Source organism: Budorcas taxicolor, chromosome 1 (genome assembly GCF_023091745.1).
Source record: "Budorcas taxicolor isolate Tak-1 chromosome 1, Takin1.1, whole genome shotgun sequence".
Classification (NCBI taxonomy): domain Eukaryota; kingdom Metazoa; phylum Chordata; class Mammalia; order Artiodactyla; family Bovidae; genus Budorcas; species Budorcas taxicolor.
The window spans coordinates 142,443,047-142,470,541 of record NC_068910.1 but is presented as its reverse complement, the minus strand read 5'-3'; the positions used below and the strand labels follow the sequence as shown (position 1 = coordinate 142,470,541).

Below are 27,495 nucleotides of genomic sequence, written 5' to 3'. Positions count from 1 at the left end.
ACATAAAATAGAAGCAATATTGCAACAAATTCAATCCTTTAAAAATGGTCCACATCAACAAAACAAAACAAAACAAAACAACTTAAAAAAGAGAGAATATTGGGTTTTCCCTCACAAATGTGTTTCTCTTGGCCTTGGTGAAGGACATGTCTTTGAACCTTCTGAGGGCATGTAGTCAGAATATAGCTGAGAAGCTCTTACATAAATTCACATGAGCATCACAGTCTCTCTAAGCTTTGGGGTGCCTTCCTCCTGCATTTCAACTTCATTCAGTATATACTTCCTTTAGGTTCATCTTTTAGTCAATTAACCAAGCAAATTGGAAACATTCCCCTCCCCCCAACCAAGACTTTTTATTGTTTCCAAAAATATAGCTTTGTCCACAGATAACTCCAGTGCCTCACATTTATGACAAAACCACTCCCTAGGTCTGATGCCAGAAGAAAACTGTGAGATCTGGAATTCCTTCCACGAGCAGCGTTTTCTGAAATGTAGACAGTTTATCAAGTATAATTTATTCAAGGAAAAAATGTTTTAAGAACTTAATTCCAAAAGACTGAAAGAGTCCAAAGGCTGAGCAGAAAATAGCTTCTGCTAGCAGCACCAGGTCAGGTCAGGTCAGGCCAGGCTGAGGTCAGTGGGGTCAGGCTCTGAGGGAAGGTCCACTGGTCCAACCAGGAGAGGGCTGTGGGCACAAGAGTTCCCTCCCTTCTCACCATGAACTGATGGTGGTGCCCTTCCTCTTCCTGGCTGCCCACCCACTCCACTAGAGATTCTTGGTCCCAACCAGGACAGCCCCTCCCTGGAGAAGCAAGAAATGTTAACTAATACTTTATTTCCCAAGCAACATCCCCCTGCCCCTACTCACACACACAATGCTGGAACCTGTTATCACGATGGGATTCCGCGCTGCACATTGTGGCCTTGGTCTCATGTGAGGCTGCTTGCCAAAAGGCTCCTCCTCCTCCCACTTCAGCCATCACTCCAGAAGCCCTGCACTGCCTCTCTTGGAGGGGAATAGACTCTTTTGCAGGAACTGCCTGGACACCTAGGGTACATCTGACTCGGCCTTTTGGGGTGTTTTGGGGTCTTCCTTCTTGGGTGACTTTGTGGCCAGCCACTGTAGCATCTTCTGGCTGCTGTCACTTGCCTTGAGCTCCTTTTTGAGCAGTAAGTCGACAGGAAGCAGACACTCAGGAGTGTTCTTTTAGGAGTTATTCACCATGGTGGATGGTAGTGTTCTCTGGAGCTTACCAAAGCTCATGAAACTTCATGAGCTTACCAAAGAACCCAAATTCTTATCAAAGTCCAGTCACTTAGAGACTGCCTCCTGTCCATCTAATGTGGCAGACATTGTGTTGGGCGATGCCATTTAAGCCTTTGAAGGAATCTCCTGTGATAATGGTTTTGGAACACAGGCTGTCTCTTTCCTCTGGGGGCTCCCAGCAGCCAAAGATCCTGGCCATTGTTAGTGGCCTCCAGTTGTCCCACACTTCCTCCTAGTCCTCAGGGCTGTCTAGAGCACTCTCTCTCTGACTTTTCTGTTTTGATTTGGGGGAATAAGAAGAAGTAGGGCTGCCTCTGGGTGTTCGCTGACATTGCTGCCACTTGGAGAATCCATCTATTAAAACAACACAGCATCTTTCCTTTCCCAGAAACATCTTAAAGGACAGTTTCTCCATTATGGTGTCTTCAGCTTGTGGTGTTGAATTGCAGCTTGGAAGAATCAGCTTCTTTAAACCAAGTCAGTAAAAGCCCCCTTGCATGGGAGCAGTGATACACTCAGATGAATCTCCACTCTTCTCCAAGTGCAGCCGGGAGAAGAGTACCCAGCTGGGGGACTGCAGGCTCTTGATGTATGAGGGGCAGTGCTGGTCTGGGTTTCCACACTTCAGTAGCCACCAGGGTCCCTGCTGGTCCTGTTGGGTGCAGTCTTAAGTGAGGGCGTCCCTGAGCAGGTGGCAGGAAATTGCCTGTTCCTCCTTGGCCCCACCTTTACACCACAGGTCCCTCTACTTCAGGTACTGTTTATGCTTTGCTGTCTCGGTTCTCCCCTATTGGAGCCATTTTTAGTGACTCAAAAACATTCAGAATCTTATTTTGGAGCACTCTAATAAACACATTTAGTTTACTCTCAATTATATTGCTGCCACCTAGATCTAATAGGTTTCAAACCAGGCCTTATACATGTTCTCCAGCTTTCTGTTGGCATAAATTGGCAAAATTAGGGCATATTGCATCTTCTTGTGAATAACACTTTTTAACTTATTTTCTAGAAGCCGAATTTGGCTATAAGTCTAAAAATAATGCAGAATGAGAATGGATTATTGTACATTTAATCAGGTGCTGCCTCTGACTACAAGTTGATCCATGTGATTTTTATTGTTTTTGTTGTTGCTATTTTTTGCTTGAATGAAACAATAGATGTCCTGGAACATGGTATGCAGTTGTGGATCTGGAATTTTTTTTTTTTTTACTTGATATGAAAATTCATCAGGAGCAGTTTACTTTTAGGTCTTAGGACAAGCAATATACTCAGCAATGCACATCAACCTCTAAACCTTTGTCATATTCTAGTAACCAGGAAACTTGATCACTTCTCTGTTCTATAAGCTATCACATTGGTATGTTTTCCTGATGATGTCATGTGTTGATACAACCAGGTGAACAGGAAGTAGCAACTATCCCAAGACTTATGTGACACATTTATGGAAATATCTCTACAAATTCTAAGTCATATATCACCAAAAGTCATACTGGTGATCTTTCTATGATATCAGTGGTCTCAAACATGTCAAGATCCACTTCCTAAAAGCAAATGGCAAATTTCTGCTCTCTTATTAATCAATAAACATTGCTTAGTTATGTCCAACTATTTGCAACCCCATGAACTGCAGCATGCCAGGCTTCCCTGTCCTTCACCATCTCCCAGATATTGCCCAAGCTCATGTCCATTGAGTTGGTGATGCCATCCAACCATTTCATCCTCTGTCATCCCCTTCTCTTCCTATCTTCAATCTTTCCCAGCATCAGGGTCTTTTCTAGTGAGTTGGCTCTTCGCATCAGGTGGCCAAAGTATTGAGGTGGCTTCAGTTTCAGCATCAGTCCTTCCAATGAATATTCAGGATTGATTTCTTTTAGGACTGACTGCTTTGGTTTCTTTTCAGTCCAAGGGACTCTCAAGAGTCTTCTCCAATACCACAGTTCAAAATCATCGATTATTCGGCATTCAGCTTTCTTTATAGTCCAACTCTCATGCCCATATATGACTACTGGAAAAACCATAGCCTTGACTAGATGGACCTTTGTTGGCAAAGTAATGTCTCTGCTTCTTAATACACTGTCTAGGTTTGTCATAGCTTTTCTTCCAAGGAGCAAGAGTCTTTTAATTTCATGGCTGCAGTCACCATCTGCAGTGATTTTGGAGCCCAAGAAAATGAAGTCTCTTACTGTTTCCACTGTTTTCCCATCTATTTTCCATGAAGTGATGGGACCGGATGCCACAATCTTAAGTTTTTGAATGTTGAATTTTAAGCCAAGTTTTTCACTTTCCTCTCACCTTCATCAAGAGTCTCTCTAGTTCCTCTTTGCTTTCTGCCATAAGGGTGGTGTCATCTGCATATCTGAGGTTATTGATATTTTTCCTGGCAATCTTGATTCCCGCTTGTGTTTTGTCCAGCCCAGCATTTCACATGATGTACTCTGCATGCAAGTTAAATAAGCAGGGTGACAGTATACAGCCTTGACATACTCCTTTCCCAATTTTGAACCAGTCTGTTGTTTCATGTTCAGTTCTAACTGTTGCTTCTGAATGCATAAAGATTTTGCAGGAGGCAGGTAGGGTGGTCTAGTTTTCTCATCTCTTTAAGAATTTTCTACAGTTTATTGTGATCCACACATTCAAAGGCTCTGGCATAGTCAATGGAGCAGAAGTAGATGTTTCTCTGGAATTCTCCTCATTTTTCTATGATCCAACTGATGCTGGAAACCTTATCTCTTGTTTCTCTGCCTTTTCTAAATCCAACTTGAACATCTGGGATTTTCCAGTTCTCATTCTTGAAGCCTAGCTTGGAAAATTTTGAGCATTACTTTGCTAGCATTTAAAATGAGTGCAATTGTGCAGCAGTTTGAACATTCTTTGGCATTGCCCTTCTTTGGGACTGGAATGAAAACCGATCTTTTCCAGTCCTGTGGCCACTGCTGAGTTTTCAAATTTGCTGGCATATTGAGTGCAGCACTTTCACAGCCTCATCTTTTAGGGTTTGAAATAGCTCAGCTGGAAATCCATCACCTCCACTAGCTTTGTTCATAGTGATGCTTCCTAAAGCCCATTTGATTTCGCATTCCAGGATGTCTGACTCTAGATAAGTGATCATACCATCATGATTATCTGGGTCATTAAGATCTTTCTTGTATGGTTCTTTTGTGTATTCTTGCCCCCTCTTCTTAATATCTCCTGCTTCTGTTAGGTCCATACTGTTTCTATTCTTTATCATGCCCATCTTTGCATGAAATGTTCACTTAGTATCTCTAATTTTCTTGAAGAGATCTCTAGTCTTTTCCATTATATTGTTTTCTTCTATTTGTTTGCATTGTTCACTTAGGAAAGCTTTCCTATATTCCCTTGCTATTCTTAGGAACTCTGCATTCAAATGGGTATATCTTTCCTTTTCTCCTTTGCCTTTCACTTCTCTTCTTTTCTTAGCTATTTGTAAGACCTTTTCAGACAACCATTTTGCCTTTTTGCATTTCTTTTTCTTGGGGATGATTTTGATCACCAGCTCCTGTGCAATGTTATGAGCCTCTGTCCATAGTTTTTCAAGTGCGTTTTCTTTATATCTAATCCCTTGAATGTATTTGCCACTTCCACTATAATTGTAAGGGGATTTGGTGATGGACAGGGAGGCCTGGCGTGCTGTGATTCATGGGGTTGCAAAGAGTCGGACATGACGAGCGACTGAACTGATCTGAACTGAACTGAATGGCCTAGTGGTTTCCCCTGCTTTCTTCAAATCTTTCTTCAGATTTTGCAGGCAACATATATCTCATTTGAGTCTGCGATTTGAACTTCTTGACCAAGTAATCCAAGAAGCTGCCATTTTTGAGTAGTGGACAGAAAACAAAAGATATCTGCAATTGGTCCAGCCTGCTGTGAAAGCTACTTTGTCTCTTGGGCTACATCCCCAGTAGATCCAATGGTTCTTAAAATATCTGCGGCAGGTAGAGATGCTGCATGGAATCTTTGGTCAGCCCCTCCAGATGGATCACTGGATAGACCTTAGGATGTTAAGCAAAGATAACTCATTTTTTAGATAGCAGTTTCCTTTCAGATTGCCACTGGGCCCTAACAGGGACTGAGCACTTGACCGTACACCACGAAGTTGCAATGCAGCCTAAGCTGCACATAGTGAGCTGGGTGTGGTCTGACTCACCAAGTCTTAAATTCAGGCAAGCACACCAGCACTCTGTTATCAACTGAAGGTGATATATACCTGACGAGGCTCAAGTAGGTTTAGAGGGCCAAGCATTTGTGTAAGTAAGTGGCTCAGAGAACTATGGTACCTGTTTCTACTACATTTTCTTCTCTCTGTCAACCCACACCTATGGTTTCAAAGAGAATTCCCCACAATCAAGAGGGAAGAAAAAATGACTCTGATTTCAGATGGCTCTGCTTGATTTGTTGCATCATCTGGAAGGGGACAATTGTGGCCTCCACCCCTTGGTGGTCCTAAAAGACAATGGTGAAGAAATTTCCTCCTGGTGAGCAGAATAAATGGAATTCCATTTCATGTTCTGCTTCAAGACAACTTTCCATGTAAAACTGAGGAAACAGATCTGGAGTGTGGATGTGATCCGTTTCTGTCACTCATACCTCACAAAGCCACTACAGCTTCCTAGTGTAGTGGGAGGAATCATGCCTTCTTCTATTTTGCATATATCAGGTTGGGTTCATTTGCACGTAATATAAACCATTTCACCATTTTAAACACAAAGTGTTTTAATATAGGGAATTAAGAATTTATGATGTTGTTGTTGTTACAAAGGCTGGAGGCACAACCCCCAGGCTGGGACTGTGGAAGTTATTCTCAGAACCACACTGCAAAATTGACCCACCCAAGGATGAATTATCTCTGCCATACACAAGAAACTAGGCCATCAGATAGTGGCTCTCACATCAGCAGGTACCAGGATCACACCACCTTAGCTACAATTAGATGATCACTAGCTTTTGGTGGAATTGCTGGCTTCAGAGCCTCATTGCATATTCTAGATCTGCATCAGCAAACCGAATGTAACACTTTTTGTCTCCTTTCCTCCTTACTTACTCTGAAGCAGGACCTGGGAAGGACATTCCATGTCTTCCACTTAATATTAATTGTAAGAATTTATTGTGTCTATGGAACCAGTCAGTATGCTAAGGTGTTTGCATTCATTGTATCAATGAATCCTTAAATTATATAATCTCTCAATATAATATTAAGGTCACAACCTCTATTTTGAAATGAGGAAAGTAAAATGCAAAGAGGCTAAGAAACTTGGCCAAGATTCTGTACTTATCAGTAGGAGACCTGGATTAAATTAGAACTTAATCTTATCCAGAATTTAAGGGATCTAGGGCTGAAGAATTGACGTGTTTGAACTGTGGTTTTGGAGAAGACTCTTGAGAGTCCCTTGGACTGCAAGGAGATCCAACCAGTCCATTCTGAAGGAGATCAGCCCTGGGATTTCTTTGGAAGGAATGATGCTGAAGCTGAAACTCCAGTACTTTGGCCACCTCATGCAAAGAGTTGACTCATTGGAAAAGACTGGGAGGGATTGGGGGCAGGAGGAGAAGGGGACGACAGAGGATGAGATGGCTGGATGGCATCACTGACTCGATGGATGTGAGTCTGAGTGAATTCTGGGTGTTGGTGATGGACAAGGAGGCCTGGCATGCTGCGATTCATGGGGTTGCAAAGAGTCAGACAAGACTGAGCCACTGAACTGAACTGAACTGAACTGAAGAGTTGTAATGTTCAGCTTTCTAACCTCTACAGTAAAAAAACCAAAAGATGCCTACTAGAGCACTGGATCAGATGTTGAGATGGTCATTTTACCAAATCCTCAACCTGATTTAGATTTAAGATAACTGTTTAAATATCCGTGCCCTCTCCCCCTCCACCCCCCCCCCCCCGCCCCGCCCCGCCCCGGCCCACACACACACACTATGACTGTAAACTCCTTGAAGCTATCCACATTTCTTCTCTACCATATACCTTTACCTATACTCAGTAACTGGTAAATGTGTTTTGTGAGGCTGATCCCGTATGCATTTTGGTTTCAATCCATGTCAGTAGCACTTATTAAGCTTACAGGAAATGACTGCCTTTTTGTAGACTGGTTTCACAGAGCAACAGACCAACTTAGGCCTTCTCCCTGACTTTAGAAAGAAAAAGTATTTTGACTTTACCAAAAGTCTTTTTATTCCCCAGACTTTGTTGTGGTTACATCAAAAGCACATAGCAACGTTCAGGATGTGTCATAGTTACAGAAATTGAGGAATAGCATTTTACTGGGATAAAAAAACAAAATCATATGGAATACTGAGTGATGCCCAGAGCACCAGTCAGGAGTCTGAGTTTTAGAATGGAGCTTGGTGAGCCGACATGTAGGCCACACCTAGAATCAGCAGAACATGATGACCTGGTAGATACTCTGGCCACAAGAAGTGTGTCGGGAAGAAGAGATGAACTGAACCTCTCCCAGGCTGCCATCAGCTTCAGGGAGAGTGAGTTGCAAACAGTAGAGGCCAGCCAGCTGATTCTAGTGATTTTTCAGACTTTCCCAGGAGAGATGGGGAATGTACGAAGTTAAAATGACTTCCATGGGAAATACAGCACGTTCAGATCTGGATAAATTGAGTATGAAGAGCCACGGGACATAGACAATTTTTCTATCCAGTCAACAGCTACTTGTGAAGGCACGTTGCTCAGGAGACAGGATCTTTGGCTAGAGATAAAGATCAGGCTGTCATCTCAGTATGAGTGGTAGTTGAAACCTAGTGTGGATGAAAATTGCTTAGAGTGTGAGGATATAGAAATTTCTGCAATAATGGAAAATCCCATAACTCTGTTCTGTCCAACAAGGTAGGCTTTTGTCATGGAATATAGCACATGGAACTTAGGAAATGAATTTTTATTTTATTTTAATGAATTTAATTTCATACAGCCCCATGTGTCTGGTGGCTATTCTATTGAATAATGCAAGTATAGGAATAAAGACAAGTAATGCTGAAAATGAAAAACTTAGTACTAACAATAACAATATTAGTAATATTGGTATAATAACAATATTAGTAATAACCATATTATATTAAAATGATATTTTAACTTATATTTATGTCACCAAAGATAAAAAAGAATAAATGCCTTTTTGAATAATTTTCCTCCCACATTTTATCAAATAAATGGTAAATGAAATCAAACAATACAAAAGAGATGTGTTGGAAATTAAAAGCTTCCAATTCATCTCTTTCAACTTAGTGGTTGAAAGTTAGTGGTAAGTTCTTTTAAGAGTCTTTCTAGTTCTGCTCATAGCAATCATCATACCTTTGAAAAATATGTTTCTATTTATCTATATTTATTTGTTGATATCTGTTGACTTCCTTCTAGGAAAAGACTCAACATAGCTTGCATACACTATCCTTCACACTTCTCTTTCCTCCCTACTTATTTTCACTTTTCTATTGATAGCATATATTACTTACATAATAAGTTTTCACTAGATTTCTATAGCAACTCCTATTTTTCACCTTTTGTCAAATATGCATTTGCTTCCATCTTATCCAGGTTATAAACTTTCTGTCCTGGCATCATATTAAGTGTGTTACAATTGTCTGCCCTTAGTAATTCTGAAGAAAGAAGTGGCAGGGCTTGTGGAAGGAAGAATGTGAACCAAACCATCTGCGGCTTTGCTTCAATTCTCCATTTTATTTTGCTGATGCAAAAATCATAACTCATTGTCTATCAGTTCAGTTCAGTTCAGTTCAGCTTGGTCGCTCAGTCGTGTCCGACTCTTTGCGACCCCATGAATCGCAGCACGCCAGGCCTCCCTGTCCATCACCATCTCACAGAGTTCACTCAGACTCACGTCCATCGAGTCAGTGATGCCATCCAGCCATCTCATCCTCAGTCGTCCCCTTCTCCTCCTGCCCCCAATCCCTCCCAGCATCAGAGTCTTTTCCAAAGAGTCAACTCTTTGCATGAGGTGGCCAAAGTACAGGAGCTTTAGCTTCAGCATCATTCCTTCCAAAGAAATCCCAGGGTTGATCTCCTTCAGAATGGACTGGTTGGATCTTTATATGTCTCCACATTTACCATATATTATCTTCTGATTTATTACAGGCTTGTAAGTTATTAATATCTTTGTTTTACAGATAAAGAAATCAAAATAGAAATACATAGAACGACTTTACCAAGGTCATGCAACTGGGAAAGAAGGGAAGGTGACAGTCAAGTTAGGTTTTCTGATGACATATTACCTTGCAAATCTTTCTCAGTAAAATTCCCTAACCACTGAAGTTGGCAAAAGAGTAATGGGTTAGGTTTCTTGCTTTAGGTTCAAAATCTGTGGTTGATTTTAGAGCAGAAAAATTTGAAGCTTGTGTACTGTGACCACATTTTCTTTCAAGGAATTGTAGAAACACCTCTAGGCATCTGAATCCTTCATGAATCCAAGTTGGCAAATGCTTATCCATAGGTAAAGACTCAACCAGCATTAACATTTGTCAAGCACTAGTGATTTTTGTGTATGGCTGAGGATATTTTATGCATATTATTGCATTATTTTATTTGCTCTTCACAGCAACTGTAAGTAGTGGACATATCAGAGATGGAATTAAGTAATTTGAATGCTAATAACTCACTCCATCAATGAGTCCTCTCCTTCTGTAAAATAGGGTAGAATAACCTGTCCCCCAGATATATCCAGCCATCAGTAGCAGAGCAGAGGCTGCACTTTGCTGGAGCAGCCCTGAAGAGATACCCCACGACCAAGGAAAGAGAAACCCCAGTTAAACGGTAGGCGCTGAGAGAGGGCATCAGAGGGCAGACAGACTGACACCATAATCAAACAAAACTAACCAAGTAATCACCTGGACCACAGCCTTGTCTAACTCAATGAAACTAAGCCATGGCATGTAGGGCCATCAAAGATGCATGGGTCATGGTGGGGAGTTCTGACAAAATGTGATCCACTGCAAAAAGAAATGGCAAACCACTTCAGTATTCTTGCTCTGAGAACCCCATGAACAGTAGGAAAAGGCAAAAAGATAGGACACTGAAAGATGAACTCCCCAGGTCAGTAGGTGCCCAATATGCTACTGGAGATCAGTGGAGAAATAACTCCAGAGAGAATGAAGAGATGGAGCCAAAGCAAAAACAACACCCAGCTGTGGATGTGACTGGTGATGGAAGCAAGGTCTGACGCTGTAAAGAGCAATATTGCATAGGAACCTGGAATGTCAGGTCCATGAATCAAGGCAAATTGGAAATGGTCAAACAGGAGGTGGCAAGAGTGAATGTTGACATTTCAGGAATCGGCAAACTAAAATGGATTGGAATGGGTGAATTTAACTCAGATGACCATTATATTTACTACTGTGGGAAAGAATCCCTTAGAAGAAATGGAGTAGCCATCATAGTCAACAAAAGAGTCTAAAATGCAGTACTTGGATGCAATCTCAAAAATGACAGAATGATCTCTGTTCATTTCTAAGGCAAACCATTCAATATTATGGTAATCCAAGTCTATGCCCCAACCAGTAATGCTGAAGAAGCTGAAGTTGAATGATTCTACAAAGACCTACAAGACCTTTTAGAACTAACACACAAAAAAGATGTCCTTTTCATTATAGGGGACTGGAATGCAAAAGTAGGAAGTCAAGAAACACCTGGAGTAACAGGCAAATTTGGCCTTGGAATACAGAATGAAGGAAGGCAAAAGCTAATAGAGCTTTGCCAAGAGAATGCACTGGTCATAGGAAACACCCTCTACAACACAAGAGAAGACTCAATACATGGACATCACTAGATGGCCAACACCAAAATCAGATTGACTATATTCTTTGCAGCCAAATATGGAGAAGCTCTATACAGTCAGCAAAAACAAGACCAGGAGCTGACTGTGGCTCAGATCATGAACTCCTTATTGCCAAATTCAGACAAAGATTGAAGAAAGTAGGAAAATAACTAAACCATTCAGGTATGACCTAAATTAAATCCCTTATGATTATACAGTGGAAGTGAGAAATAGATTTAAGGGACTAGATCTGATAGGCAGAAAGCCTCACGAACTATGGACAAGGTTCATGACATTGTACAGGAGACAAGGATCAAGAACATCCCCATGGAAAAGAAATGTAAAACGGCTGTCTGAGGAGGCCTTATAAATAGCTGTGAAAAGAAGAGCAGCAAAAAGCAAAAAAGAACAGGAAAGATATAAGCATCGGAATGCAGCGTTCCAAAGAATAGCAAGGAGAGATAAGAAAGCCTTCCTCAGTGGTCAATGCAAAGAAGTAGAGGAAAACAATAGAATGGGAAAGACTAGAGATCTCTTTAAGAAAATTAGAGATACTAAGGGAACATTTCATGCAAACTCAATAAAGGACAGGGTTATATTAGAGCTCAGTAAAGTACAGTAATGGTATGGACCTAACAGAAGCAGAAGATATTAAGAAGAGGTGGCAAGAATACACAGAACTGTACAAAAAGATCTTCATGACCCAGATAATCACGATGGTGTGATCACTCATCTAGAGCCAGACATCCTGGAATGTGAAGTCAACTGGGCCTTAGAAAGCGTCACTATGAACAAAGCTAGTGGAGGTGATGGAATTTCCGTTGAGCAATTTCAAATCCTGAAAGATGATGCTGTGAAAGTGCTGCACTCAATATGTCAGCAAATTTGGAAAACTCAGCAGTGGCCCCAGGGCTGGAAAGGTCAGTTTTCTTTCCAATCTCAAAGAAAGATAATGTCAAAAAAATGTTCAAACTACTGCACAATGACACTCATCTCACATGCTAGTAAAGTAATGCTCAAAATTCTCCAAGCCAGGCTTCAGCAATACGTGAACCGTGAACTTCCAGATGTTCAAGCTCGTTTTAGAAAAGGCAGAGGAACCAGATATCAAATTGCCAACATCCACTGGATCATGGAAAAAGCAAGAGAGTTCCAGAAAAACATCTATTTCTGCTTTACTAACTATACCACAGCCTTTGACTGTGTGGATCACAATAAACTGTGGAAAATTCTGAAAGAGATGGAAATACCAGACCACCTGACCTGCCTCTTGAGAAATCTGTATGCAGATCAGGAAGCAACAGTTAGAACTGGACATGGAACAACAGACTGGTTCCAAATAGGAAAAGGAGTACGTCAAGGCTGTATGTTGTCAGCCTGTTTATTTAACTTATATGCAGAGTACAACATGAGAAACGCTATGCTGGATGAAACACAGCTGGAATCAAGATTGTCAGGAGAAATATCAATAACCTCAGATTTGCAGATGATATCACACTTATGGCAGAAAGTGATAAAGAGCTAAAGAGCCTCTTGATGAAAGTGAAAGAAGAGAGTGAAAAAGTTGGCTTAAAGCTCAATATTCAGAAAATGAAGATCATGGCATCTGGTCCCACCATTTCATGGAAAACAGATGGGGAAACATCAGAAACAGTGGCTGACTTTATTTTGGGGGGGCTCCAAAATCACTGCAGATGGTGACTGCAGCCATGAAATTAAAAGACACTTACTCCCTGGAAGGAAAGTTATGACCAACCTAGACAGCATATTAAAAAGCAGAGACATTACTTTGCCAACAAAGGTCCATCTAAGGCTATGTTTTTTCCAGTAGTCAAGTTGGACTATAAAGAACACTGAGCACCAAAGAATTGATGCTTTTGAACTGTAGTGTTGGAGAAGACAGACACTTCAGCGTCCCTTGGACTAACCGGAGATCCAAGCAGTCCATTCTAAAGGAGATCAGTCCTGAGTGATCATTGGATGGACTCATACACTGAAACGCCAATACTTTGGCCACCTGATGCAAAGTGCTGAGTCATTTGAAAAGACCCTGATGTTGGGAAAGATTGAAGGCAGTAGAAGGGGATGACAAAGGATGAGATGGTTGGATGGCATCACTGACTCGATGGACAGGAGTTTTGGTAAACTCGGGGAGTTGGTGATAGACAGGGAGGCCTGGTGTGCTGCAGTCCATGGGGTTGCAAAGAGTTTGATATGACTGAGTGACTGGACTGAACTGAACTGAACAAATATATTTTGCAAATGTGCATATTTGGAAGATGAATCGAATTTTGTAAGAGGAAATGAACTTAAGTGGTTTGGTTACTTGGGAGATAGGTGTAGACAAATATAACACTGATGAGTAATAGTGAAGCAGTATAAGGTTTGAACCTATTACTGGCAATGAAACTGATCCTGTGAATTGGAGTTGGGTATTGCTCATGTACAAAATGTAGATGACTCTGAACACTATTCTATACTGATTAATTCCAATGAACATTATGCTGGCATGACTGTACAATAATTATGGGTTCCTGATCCACAAAACCCACCTAGGATATTTCCTAGCATTTTTGGCAATCTTGTGATTAATGCAAACTCATTAAACAGGTGTCTCAGGCAGGAGACAGAGGCAGGTTTTATGCAGCTTACCTGACAAAAGAGCTCCCTTTCAGAAAAAAAGAAAGACCATTATATTATAAATACAAAATTATGTACAAAATGAATATTTTTTGAATGACAGAATACATCTAAATCAATTAAAAATATTTGAACCTGAAATTTCCAAAAAATTAAAAATTCAGAAAATAACACAATACCTTTGTTAGTCAACACATCTACACAATACTTCATTCATACTCATTAAGACTGCATATTATTTGACTACCTCTTCCTATGATAATACATTTTAAAATTTGTTTTCTATAAAGAGAAGAGATACCTCAGTTTTCTTCAATTTATTGAAGTGTATTTTTATAAAATTATTATTAATAATTTTGAAAAGTTTCATTCAACTTTATAATTCATTGTTGATGATGGAAAATGTCTATCAGGTTTATTCCCCATGTGAGATAGATTTGGGAGAATTTTTATAGACTACCCCCTGGCTTCTATATTTTAACCACCAGTCTTCTCCACTGCCCTCTTGTTTCCTGTGCCCAACACCTCAGGGATCATTTGTATCTTCATAGGAGCTGAACTTTGGTTTTGCCTTTCCTTTGAACCTTGGTGTTCGTTATATAAGTGAAAGCCAGTCCTAAGTCAAGATAAAGAGCAACTTAACTCTTCATAAACTGACTGGGAACCATGTAATTTTATCCTACCTATTTTTATGTTAGTCGCTCTGTCATGTCTGACTTTTTGTGACACCATGGACTACAGCACACCAGGCCTCCCTGTCTATCTCCAACTCCCAGACTTTACCCAAACTCCTCCTCTGTCCATGGAATTCTCCAGGCAAGAATACTGGAGTGGGTTGCCTTTCCATTCTCCAGGGGATCTTCCTGACCCAAGGATCAAACCCAGGTCTCCTGCACTGCAGGCAGATTTTTTTACTGTTTGAGCCACCAGGGAATCCCTCCTACCTACTTAACCCCAAATGAATGCTTACCTAACTCAACTTTTCTCAAACCATATCTCACAAATGTGACACCAACTTGAGGGGAAGAGTGATGAAGGGGGAGACAGAATGGAAAGGAACAGCACTCCTAACCAATTTCAGTTAAATAACATTTATTTTTGAAAATTAAGGGGGAAAAAGAAGCAAGAAAAATTGACATGGGAATACATTGCTAGGGCCCCTCTCAAAGCCTCAGAAGGGACCCATTAAGGGAGGTCAGTTCAGTTCAGTTCTGTTCAGTCGCTCAGTCGTGTCAGACTCTTTGCGACATGAACCGCAGCACGCCAGGCCTCCCTGTCCATCACCAACACCCAGAGTTCACTCAGACTCACGTCCATTGAGTCAGTGATGCCATCCAGCCATCTCATCCTCTGTCATCCCCTTCTCCTCCTGCCCCCAATCCCTCCCAGCATCAGAGTCTTCTCCAATGGGTCAACTCTTCACATCAGGTGGCCAAAGTACTGGAGTTTCAGCTTGAGCATCATTCCCTCCAAAGAAATCCCAGGGCTGATCTCCTTCAGAATGGACTGGTTGGATCTCCTTGCAGTCCAAGGGACTCTCAAGAGTCTTCTCCAACACCACAGTTCAAAAGCATCAAAATTTAACCTTTATTAGTACTCTTGCCAAGAAAATCCTGTGGATGGAGGAGCCTGGTAGGCTGCAGTCCGTGGAGTCACTAAGAGTCGGGCACGACTGAGCAACTTCACTTTTCACTTTCATGCATTGGAGAAGGAAATGGCAACCCCATCTCTTGCCTGGAGAATCCCAGAGACAGAGGAGCCTAGTGGGCTGCCGTTTATGGTGTCGCACAGAGTCAGACACGACTGAAGCGACTTAGCAGCAGCAGCAGCAGCAGCTTCATATCAAATTCATTCTGACCCTAAGATTGTGGAATGAGTAATAAATTTGGAGTGCAAAATCTTGATTCTAGTCCTGGTTTTCCCACTGAGTCATTATATGGGCCTTGGACAAATAATTCATCCCTGGCTCCTCAGATATTCCTTTACAAACTTAGAGTTTTGAATAGATAACTCCCAGAGTTCTCTTCTCCCTCTGACATTGAGTTGCATCCAATAGAGCTGGCTACAATAGCAAAATCCACATAAACGGGCACCTTCTTGCCTCACAGTCTCAGGTCACATAGGCTCTAGGCCTAAATTAGAAGGTAGAAGCAACCTGGGCTATCTCCTTGATTTTAGAGGCAGCTTGGTTTCCAAAAACGCAGTTATCTCTTCTCAGGGGAAAAGGTGTAGTCTTTCCAGGGACTCTAGTCTCCTGTGTATCCCAGTGATCCTGTGATTCACTACAAGATTGATGAGGTGCTTGTTTCCATGGAGACCACTTCTACTCTTCCCAGCAGCTGGAGGGCTTAACCCAGTCCTGACATAGCTTCCTCAGTTGGGCTGGGCATCCACTTAACCAAAGCATTCAGGGCAGGACTTGACAGCTCGGCACTTTGGGCCCTGGAAGAGATTCCAAAAGGGAGAAGGGTGAGGGCATGGTAAAACGCTTCATCTGTGCTCTCATTTTTTCCATGGGTTAAGGCCTCAAGAGGTATGTCCTAGCTAGAAAGGAACGTTAATGGCTAAGAAGTCTTAAGGGACTCTCAAATACTGAATTAAACATTTCTTAGTGAGATGGGGGAGGCTGTCCAATGAGATTTCCCCCATACCATTTGCTTCTGACCTTCATAGACCAATCTTCTCTCTGTCCTGCTCCATTGGGCTAAGCTGGTTACATCTCAGTCTCCATAAATACACCTATTTCACCACCAATCAATTCTCTGACAGTTTCCAAGTCTGTTCTCCTCAAGCTGCTTTTCCCTAGGTCTGTCAATATAAAACCAAGAGCCATTTGCTTGAATGGAAAACCATGCCTAAAATTTAACAGACAGTCACAGCTGTGTTAGGAGGATTCAAGCTTGAGTCCATCTGAAATAGAACTCGGCCACACAGGGTATGGAAACATGCCGTGCTTGACACTGCCAGGGAATGCGGCCCTGAAGCTTGGGTTTTCACGCCTCAAACTCATTAAACCCCCAGCCTGCATTTCACACATCATGTCCCTCCAGAATCTCTGGCTTCCTTCCTTCAAACAGAACATTCTTTTCTTCCTCAGGTGGCTTCAACTGGTCCTTGGCTTGGTTATTGACACTACTACTCACCCAGAATTTTCTGAATGCCAAGGCTACTCTAGGAAACAGAATGTCCCTGGGAGTGAAGACTTGCTCCAATTATTAGAATTATTGGATAATAGGCATGTAGAGCTGGAGGGGATCCTAGAAATCATGTAATTCTACTACCATCATCCTACAGTTTGGGCAAAGAAAAACACCAAAGTTTACAGAGTGATTTTGGATCATTACCAAGAAAGTGGGAACTGACTCCTTGCCCTGTATTTATTTCTATTAGACCAGGGGTCCCCACCCTCCAGAATCTAATGCCTGATGATCTGAGGTGAAGCTAATGTAATAATAATAGAAATAAATTTCACAAGAAATGTAATGCAATTTAATCATTCTGAAACCATCCCCACATCGCCCACTCTCTGGGCCATAGAAAAATTGTCTTCCATGAAACCAGTCCCTGGTGCCAAAAATGTTGGGAACTTCTTCATTAGATCATTTAAAAATTGAATTGGTATTCTTAAAACCAAATAATTTTGTGAATATATTTTAGGTAAGTTTTATGGAGGTAACCATGTACAACAATCATCAAGCCAGTTGCCTTAATTACCTGCTTTATTTAGTTTTGGAGTAAAATCTAGCCTAGAAGAGTCAAAGAGATTATTCCCTGATATACCCACACATCCCAGATATTGTTTTCATTATCTAAATCTCCATGTACAAATGGTACAGACATATATTCATTCAAGAGACCATCAAACTATGGGCTGTGTGCAGGTGCTATCTCTGGTCCTATGGAGTAGTAAAAAGAGAAATAACATCATGCCAAGGTGGATTCCCCAACATGGAAAGAGAGCTACCATGGCACTCTCCCATCCTTGGATTCTGTGGCTGTAGGCAGGACAGATCAGGATACATATTTTTAAAAGAGTTAGTATGGACTCTGTGGGAGAGGGAGAGGGTGGGATGATTTGGGAGAATGGCACTGAAACATGTATAATATCATATAAGAAACGAATCGCCAGTCTAGGTTCAATGCAGGATACAGGATGCTGGGGGCTGGTGCACTAGGATGACCCAGAGGGATGGTATGGGGAGGGAGGTGGGAAGGGGGTTCAGGATTGGGAACACGTGTACACCCGTGGTGGATTCATGTTGATGTATGGCAAAACCAATACAATATTGTAAAGTAAAAAAAAATAATAATAATAAAATAAAATCTGAAAAAAAAAAAGAGTTAGTATGGCTAAGGGAAAGAAGAGAGAAGGATTAATTTAAACTGGGTCCAAGTAAGGCTTTAGGGAACATAGCATATGAGCTGGTCTTAGAGGATGGGTAAGGATTTCACATGCACACCATGGCAGAGGAGCGATCATCAAAGAGGGGGAAACAATATGGACACTGAATGGAGGTGGGGTGGCCACTGAGCTGGTTAGTGCTAACTTGTGACCAGTGGACCTACATTCCACAGCTGAATCAGAAGGAGGAGGAAGCACACGAGTCTACCCAGAAAGGGAATTCTCAGGGAGCCACGTCTAACTTTCTGGTGTCAATTCCCATATCTGGGAATAAACACTAAATAGGTAGGACTTTCAAATGTTGAAACTCCCTTGTTTTAGCTATTTTCCTATAAAGAAGTCTCAAGAGCTTCCTGCTTTCCTATGTTCAAATTCTGGTTTTTACTTGCTAACTCTGAGATTTTAGACAATTGGTTCAGTTCTCTTGGAGCCTCTGTTTTCTTATTTATGTACCTCGCCTACGGTGCTTGTGAGAATGTAAATAACACAAAGCCTGAAAATTGCTCAGAATAATACCTGGAACATATTAACATTTAAAATTTTCCCTGTGAGTTCAGCCTCACAAGGCACAGAGATGGGTATGACCACCAGGCTAGCTGGATCAATTACTGAGGCTTGGGTTTAATTATGCCAAAAAAAGAGGATGATTATGTGCAGGGTGATTAACTATCAGGGTTTGTCCAGGACTGAAGCGTTTCCTGGGATACAGGGCTTCAATTGCTAAAACTGGGACAGTCCCAGGAAAATCAGGATGGCTGATCACCTTCCTCTTGTAATTGAGAGCGGGGGCTCTGGAGCCAGATTATCTAGGTTCAGATCTTAGTTTTGGCAATACCATGTGCATAACCTTGAACAAGGGACACAACATTTTGTGCTTCAGTTTATTCATTGTAAAATAAAAGCTAAAATGATAGTGCTAATTTTATAAAGTTGTTATGAAGAATAAATACATTAATATACATAATATTAGCTCTTACTAGTAGTAAAAGATAACAAACCATCTTTGTCTTTACCCACCTAAGTTCTTTCAATAATAATTTTAAAAGAAAAATTGTTAAAAAGAAGCAAATTAATTTCTACTGTGTACTTACATACTTCTCAGTGGATTTGAGGTGGAATAAATAAATCTCTTCTCTAGACGTCCATGGCTCCCTGGGCTGGCCCTGTCCTCATCTTTGTGGCACTGTGTTGCTTGGTATTTTGCACCACTAAGTGAGAGTATTTGAGGGGAGAATGTGGCTTCTGACTCAGGTTCTTTCTACTCTCCCTGAAGTGGGCAGTGTGGTGAGTGAGAGAGGCCCAGGGCTGGGAGGATGCTGTGCTCTGTCCCAGGTTTGACCTTGGCCACAGCCTTCCCTCTGTGGATCTCAGCTTCCTAATCCTTTAAACAAGGGGGGGTGGGTACCATGATTCCCAAGGTCTTTTCTTTAGCTCAGGAGACAGAGACGGGAGAAGCAGACAACAGCAGTCTCCTTGCATCTCCCAAGACGTCTCTCTGTCCTAGGGAGAGGAATTCTGAAGCCTCACACAAAGGCTAGTGGAGGCTCTGCCCCCTCTAATTATGGCCCATTAAGGCCCCGGATCCCTCCTGTCTGCAGAATGTGCTATTTAACATTCTCCATGGCGGTACCTTCGCCAAGGACTCAAGCCATTGCACTCACTTCTGTTGATGTTTATGTTGAGAAAGTAGATAATCCTCACTGCAGTGACAAGTTGATTGAAGCAAGTAAAACCCGAATAGGGTTTAGAATTCTAATTGCTGACAGATTCATAATGGTGTGTGAGCTTGGTGTCTGCCTGGCTGCCCTGCTGTTCAGAACAAAGTGCAAAGTTAAAGAGAATATTGTTTCTGGTATGAGATTTCTCAGCTTCAGAATTGTTTCTTTTCTGAATGGAGGTGTGGGAGAGAAATGTGGCTTTCTAAAAATGATGAAGAAAAAACACCCAGAGGACTTAAACTAAGAGGAAAAGGATAATTACATGGGGTTTTCCAGTGAAAAGATAAATGTGGAGACCACTGTAGGGGAAAAACATCTGAGTTCTTATGGATGGTGACACTGTATCACTTAGGGCAGGTCACTTAACCTCTGTGACCTGCCTGTTAAACAAGTCTATTAGATTGAAATAGTTTACAATTTTCTTGCCTTACAGGAGTTTTCTACTAAATATTTCAAGGAAAAATAATATACAATCAAACAAAATCAGCATAGATTTTAGTATCCCTATACCTCTGGCATGAGCTGGGAATATATATCGTCCATTGATGTCTCTATGATGTCTCTGTGAAATTATACAAAATAGATTGCAAGGATTCACAAATTTCCAATATCTACTACCCTTGGGTTGATAAGGAGGGAAGTAAGACTAGGGGGTGGGTAAAAAGTATTTCAATTGTATTTGCATAATTGTATTTCTTGTATAAAATATTTGAAAGAAATATAGCAAATATGAAGAATTATCAGTTATGAATATTGGGAAGTACAGGTGTTGTACTAGTTAAGTACTTTTTGTAATTCTTTTTCTCTAAATTTAAAACATTTGACTAAATATTGTTGCTTCTTCCAATTCTAGCATTTTGTGTTTTGGTAAGGCATCCTCTTTGAACCTCAGCTTCCTTATTTATAGGGTAGGAAAGTAGGTCTAGGTGATCTCGAAGATCCTTTGAATCTTTCAATTCTACTTCTGGTAAGGAAATAAAACAAGGTGGCTATTTGATAGAGCAGGAAGAACCAATTTTAAGTGTGCTAAAATATAGCATTGACACTCTTTTAAAAAGAAAGGTGATGATTTTGTCTTCCTTTCAATTTTCAATAATTCTATACAGATATATATAGTTAACATTTGAAAATCACCTCCAGTATTTCTCTGCCTCTGTAGAAATGACCACTATGATGAAGAGAAAAGTGCTGATTATTTGAGACTAAGAATGGGCTCTTGGAATGCAGTGTGATTTGGGAATTAGAAAATTCAGGATTTTAGTCCTGCCCATAATGCTCTCCATCTAGGTGACTTCGAACAATTCACTTTAACCTCTTGAGGCCCTGGTTTCCTCACTTGTAAAGTGCATGAGTTGGACAAGGTGATCTTAATAGTGTTTTCCACAGGAGAAAAAAATGAATCAAAGATTTTACGTGATCATAAAACAACTCTGGGAGAAAAATGCAAAAAACTAGCAACAGATCAGGAATGGCACAGGTAGGGTTCCTAGCAATTATAGAGATTAGACTAGCAGTCTTTAGGTAATCCAGAAGCCAAGAATTCCAGTTTTCTTTCAAAGTGGACTCATTCTTTCAGTTCTTTATCTCTGGACTCTTTTACGTCATCTGCTCTTACGTGTACTATACTGTTCTGCCCTTGTGTTATCCTGGGCTTCTTATCCCTGTATCCTGAACATCATATTTCTTGATGCTCTGATTATTCTCTGTGAAAAAAAGCTATATCAATACACATTTGAGAGTTGTCAACTCCAGTGGAAATTATATATGTAAGTATAGGCTTCCCAAGTAGCACAGGTTTAGAGAATCCACCTGCCAGAACAGGAGATGCAAGAGATGTGGGTTAGGGTTCGATTCCTAGGTTGAGAAGATGTAGTAGAGAAGGAAGTGGCAACCCACTGCAATATTCTCACCTGTAAAATCCCATGGACAGAGGAGCCTGCTCCTCTGGGCTACAGTCCATGGGGTCATAAAGGGTCGGACACAACTAAGCAACTGAGGACAGATAAGGTCCTCAGTTGTTAGTTGTGTCTGACCCTTATATATGTATATATTAACTTTATATATAGTTTGTAGTTTATATAGTTATATATATATATATAAACTTTATATAAACTAAATAAATAATAATTTAGAAATAAGAAATAAGCTTTAGTTCTCTCTCTATATATATATATATACACACACACATACACAAATTTGAGATTTTTCAACCCCAGGGAGGGGGAAGAGATATATATATATATATATATATTGTAGCTCAGGGGCTTTGGTTTGGCTTTTTAACCACTTTCATTTTTAGGAGCATCCCTCCAGTGAACACTCTGGGTAGCTTCCTAAAACTTTGGTGCTGAAAATCCTTTGGAATTAATAACTTCATGTTTATAATAAATAGCTCTTTAAGCTACATATCAGTTGTTATTACTAGGTGGAGTTAAGGATGGTTTTACTCTATTTGAAACAAGATGTGGAATGCTTCTTTTCAGAAATAAATTTTATAGAAACTTTATTCTATACTCTTATTACTATATTATTTTGTCTCTTGATAACCTAATCTCACGTCAATCTGACATTTTTAGAGTCATCCCCTGAATCTATACAAGTGTTTCCCCAGGAAGATACGAAAAGCTTCAGGCACACTATGAGCTAATAAATTGACAGTTTTTAGATTAAAGCAAATGCAGAGACAATGATTAAAGAGCTTCTACACTAGTAAAGTGAATAATAAGCACTCAGAGATTGTCCGTGGATAAAGGATCCCTTTGGGCATATTTCAAAGTCCATTCAGTGGCCAGGGGTTGGAGAGCTCTTCTAGAAGAAGGACATACTATAAATCACTTGCTATTCAGATTCTTTTCTAAGGAGACAGGGACTGAAACCATGACTCAGGCTTGCCAAACAGATTTCAAACCTGTGGTTCCACAAAGTCTAATTCTGAAGTTGAAACCACTGAGTTGTGTTTCCAGCATCAAAAGCCAACTGAGCATGGATATTCCCCTGGCATCTTGCGGACACTAAAACGGCAGAGTCCTCTGCCCTTCTCTAGCTGGTTTTTTGTGGGTTTTTTTTTTTTGCCAATCACGACTTTCATTCTTTATTACAGATGGTAGTATAAGTTCAGGAAAAGGTACCTGCTGGCCCCTCCAAATCCAACAAGCACAATTTAGCCATTATGAATACTGAATCTTTTTGTTAGCTTTTAACATCTGCCTCTTCAGAGCTGTTGATTTCTCTTTAATGAAAAGTCTCACCCTGACCAGGTTAAAGTGTAATTGACAGAGAGAAAATAGAGCCTGGATTATTGTCACTGTTGATGGACCATGAAGAAGACAAAACCTGATGACAGGGACATGTGTGTGTGGTGGGGAAGTCTTGGTGATACTGTATTTTCTAATCCATTAACAATCAACATGTGTTTATGGAAATCACTCTGTTACTGGATTTCCATCACAAACCTTGGGAAAGAAGACTGAGAGAGTGAGGGGAGAGGAAGAAAGATTTGAATTACCTTTGAGAGAGATCATATATCTTCTATAGGGGTTGATTTCTTGTAACTAATTTTTGTCTTAGGAAGAATAAGAGGAGTCAAATGAGTACCCTGAAACTACTGTTTTTTTTTAAACTGACACCTCAAAGAAATACAGTATCTTGATATTAAACTAGAAAGAGAGGATTGAGGATTCTGTAGCTCATTCTTATCGAATGATAAGGAAAACAAACGATGAAAGCCCACGGTCACACAATCACTGAGAACCAGAGTTGGAAGTTGTATCTAATTTTTTTTTTTTTTTTTTTTTTAATTCCCAGGCCCATGTTTAGCCTGAGCTTTGGAGGCAGACTGTGTTGTTAAATTCCAGCCCCTTTTCTTAAGAATTGTACACTCCTGGTCATGCTACTCAATCTCAATGTCTCAGTTTCCTCATCTGTCAGTTACAAATAATAGTAATGTCTATTTCAATGGATTGTTGCAAGAAGTAAATCATATAATTTGGGTAAAGTGCTTAACACAATCCCAGGTACATGTTAACACAATATGTACAGACTACTCTTATTTTTATTGTTACACCATGAAACTGAGGTCATAGTAAGTCAAATATACAATCCCTGGACAGTGAGGTATTGTTTTATGGTAACAAGAAAGTGGCAAATCTGATTATATCACCTATTGTCATTAAGAAACTTCTGAGCCTCTGCATTGCCTTCTGATTACGCCTGCTTTCCTTGCCATCAGGATAAGGCTCACAGGACCCTTCCTGGGTGGCCCTGGTGGACATTCCTAGCCTCATCCTTGGCCCTCCTCCCTCCTTGTTCACATGCCTACTGCTCCCCTCCCAAGGTTTGATCATTCCCACCCTAGTTTTCTCAATAGTCCATGACCTACCTCATCTGCAGGGTTTCACACTTGTCCCTTCGACCTGAAAAATGCCCCCTCTAAGCTCTTTTCCTGGTTAATTCCACATATTCTTTGAATTGATTTGCTTCACCCAGGCAGCTCACTGAACAATCTGTACTTACTTTCTTTGTATCCTTCGTGCTACACGTTTGACTTTCCTATTTCCTTGTCTATCTATCTGGTTTTATTAGATACAGACCTACCTACAGGGTCAGGGAGTATACTTGTCTACTGTTTTATCTCAGCTTTTGAGACTTCCCTGGTAGCTCAGCAGATCCCAGCTTTTAGACTAATGTCTACTTCATAGTAGCTGTCCAATAAATACTTCTTGAATTGAGCAAATGATACACTGGGTTTCTTTCTCCCTAAGAACCTTACAGCCTAAACACAAAGCAAGCTTTTGTTCTACTCCCAGTTGCCAGTAAATGGGAGCTTACAGGTCAGCATCAAAATCACCAATGTAGTCATTTCCCAAGACGGACTCATCGGAACCTTTGACTTCACATGAACAGGGTTTAGGAGAGAATATTGCTGTGCCTCAAGAGAGGCCTGCATTATCAACAATTGGGCCATGGGAAAGAGAGGAGAACGGTGATTTAGGTCTCTTAGCTAAGCAAGGGACCTGAAGATATATGATTTACCTTGTCTCTGTGGGTAATCCTCTATTACATTTTCTCATGACTGCCTACAGTAAGATTTCTTAATCATTTGGGGGATTTAGGAGTGTGATCCCTTGAATGTATAATTATCTCCATTATTCAAAACAAAGAAGACGCGTGCCAGTCGGAAAAAATAATAAAGCTGTAGCCTCCAGCAGAAAACTAAGCTCAAATTTCTCCCCAACTCCCAGATTCTTATTTTTGACCACACTGTGTGGTATCTTAGTTCCTCAACCAGGGATCAAACCTGTGCCCCCTGCATTGGGAGGGCAAAGTCTTAAACACTTGACCACCAGGGTTGGGCCCAGATTCTCTTTTTCGCTTTTTCCCAGTTCGCTCCCTTACATTAAGCATTTGACATTCCTGTTTCTGAGGGCTCTTAAGTAGCAAAGTAGGAGTCAGTTAGAGCACCAGTGGGTACTGGGACCGAAAGACACACAGCGTTCAGTCCAGACCAGGTTAGATGGCCACTTCTCACAGCAGGGCATGCGCTACACGTGTAAAACAATTTCGCCATACACTTTCGTGATTAGTTTCAGGGTTGTTTTGCTTTGTTTTCTCCTTTCCTTAGGAAGCATATTATTCACATATGCTCTTAAAATCTTGAAACCATGGCTCTGGTTCCCACAGCCTCTTCAGTCACAGGCTTGCTCTCTATAATGTTTGGGACTGTCCTCACCAGGCCATGTAGTATAATGAGGGAAGACACTATATGGGGTTTAGATGGCTGAGTTTTAGAGCTGTCTCTGGCTTAGACGGTAAAGCGTCTGCCCGCAATGCGGGAGACCAGGGTTTGATTCCTCGGTCTGGAAGATCCCCTGGAGAAGGAAATGGCAATCCGCTCCAGCACTCTTGCCTGGAAAATCCCATGGAAGGTGGAGCCTGATAGGCTACAGTCCATGGGGTCACAAAGAGTACTCACTGAGTGACTTCACTTTCACTTTCACTTCACTTTCTGCCGAATACCAGCTGAATGACCCTGATATCTTTTGTCTCCTTGGGTTTAATTTTTTCATCTTCAAAAGAAAGCAAATATGGGATAGTTTTTTGTTTTTTTTTTTTTCCAGTAAAGGGTCAGATAGTAGATGTTTCAGGACTTGGAGGCCACATGATCTTTTTTGCACACCCTCTGCTCTGTTGGTGTTACACAAAGCAAGCCGTGGCCAAGAGGGTGAGAGTGGCTGGACTGCCATGACACTTCATATTTGGAGACCAAAATTTGAATTTCATATAAATTTTACATGTCATGAAGTATTATTTTTCTTTTGGTATTTTTTCACCACCGTTTAAAAATGTAAAAGCCATTCTTAGTTCATGGGCCATACAAAAACAGGCTGCAGGCCACAGTTCACCAATCACTGATCTATATCTTAGTTTTCTATGCAGGGTCCGTAAAAGTTCAAGGGAGACTTGTACCATGAATACACAGTAGCACACTTTGTTCCATTGATCTGATTTGCCTTTTTGTTACAATATTTAAATAACTTTGACTTTCAAATGCAATTAAATGTGGGTGCGTGATATTTTGTTTATCAACACAAGTTTGAAAAGACTGTGGAAGTCTTTTGATTTTGTTTATCTCCAAGGCCTTCACATTCATGCTCTAAGAACCCCTGGAATGGAACACAGCTGATCTTCAGGTTCTAGGGTGATTCTGGGTCACTGTGAACCAAACAACATTTGTTAAATTTCATTTATTCATGGGCATGAGTGTGAACTGAGGCATGAATAACACAAAAGAGTGGATGGAAAATCATTTATATAGCATTCCAGCTTTAAAATACATCATGGATATTTTCTCCCTCTGAAGATTTACTTTCTTAATCCCTTTTGCTGATGTGAAAATGAGTTTGCATTACCTGAGCTCACAGTGGATTATGGTAAAACTGGGTTGCAGAGGAAAGGTGCTAGAAATGCAATAAAAATGACACCCCAGGTTAAATCTTCCTTTTCAAAGCCTCTTGACTCTCTAACCCAATGAGATTTTTCTTTCTCACCAGTTTCTTCATTGCTCTCTCACTGGAGCCGTAATGTTTCTTTCTCATTCTGACTATTCACCTTAGCCTGACCCCAGTCCTGAACTTTCCTGATGTTTCCTGTGGAGTAACACACTCCTTCACTCACCTGGTTTTGAGACTAGGACCTAGAAAACACTGCATAATTTGAATAGTTGATTGATCCATAAGGAACTAATTAATAAAGATGTATCAAATTCAATTTAAAAAATGAAAAGCACTCTTATGGTGGAGATCTGCGCAGGCTTACCAGTGAGGAGAGGTGGAATAGCCTTCCTTTCTGGTCATCACTTTTTCACAGCACCCTTCTTTTTCACCCAGGAAAAGTGGGTGAAAAAGTGGTGAACACTTTCCAGGTTATGCGTGTGAGTTGGAATTCGGTTGTGCCTGACTCTCTGACTCCATGGACTATAGCCTACCAGGCTCCTCTATCCACGGAATTCTCCAGGCAAGAATATTGGAGTGGGTTGCCATTTTCTTCTCCAAGGGGTCTTCCGGACCCAGGGATCAAATCCGAATCTCCTGCATTGCAGGTAGATTCTTTACCATCTGAGCCACCAGGGAAGCCCACTTTCCAGACCAACATATGGATGCAATCTGAATAGGCACAGCC

General features: G+C 40.9%; 1 pseudogene; it reads right to left on the bottom strand.

Annotated features, from left to right (window-relative positions):
• Positions 1 to 424: 424 nt before the first annotated feature.
• LOC128052657 (abasic site processing protein HMCES-like) overlaps positions 425 to 27,495 on the bottom strand; it is a 130,147-nt pseudogene continuing 103,076 nt past the window's right edge.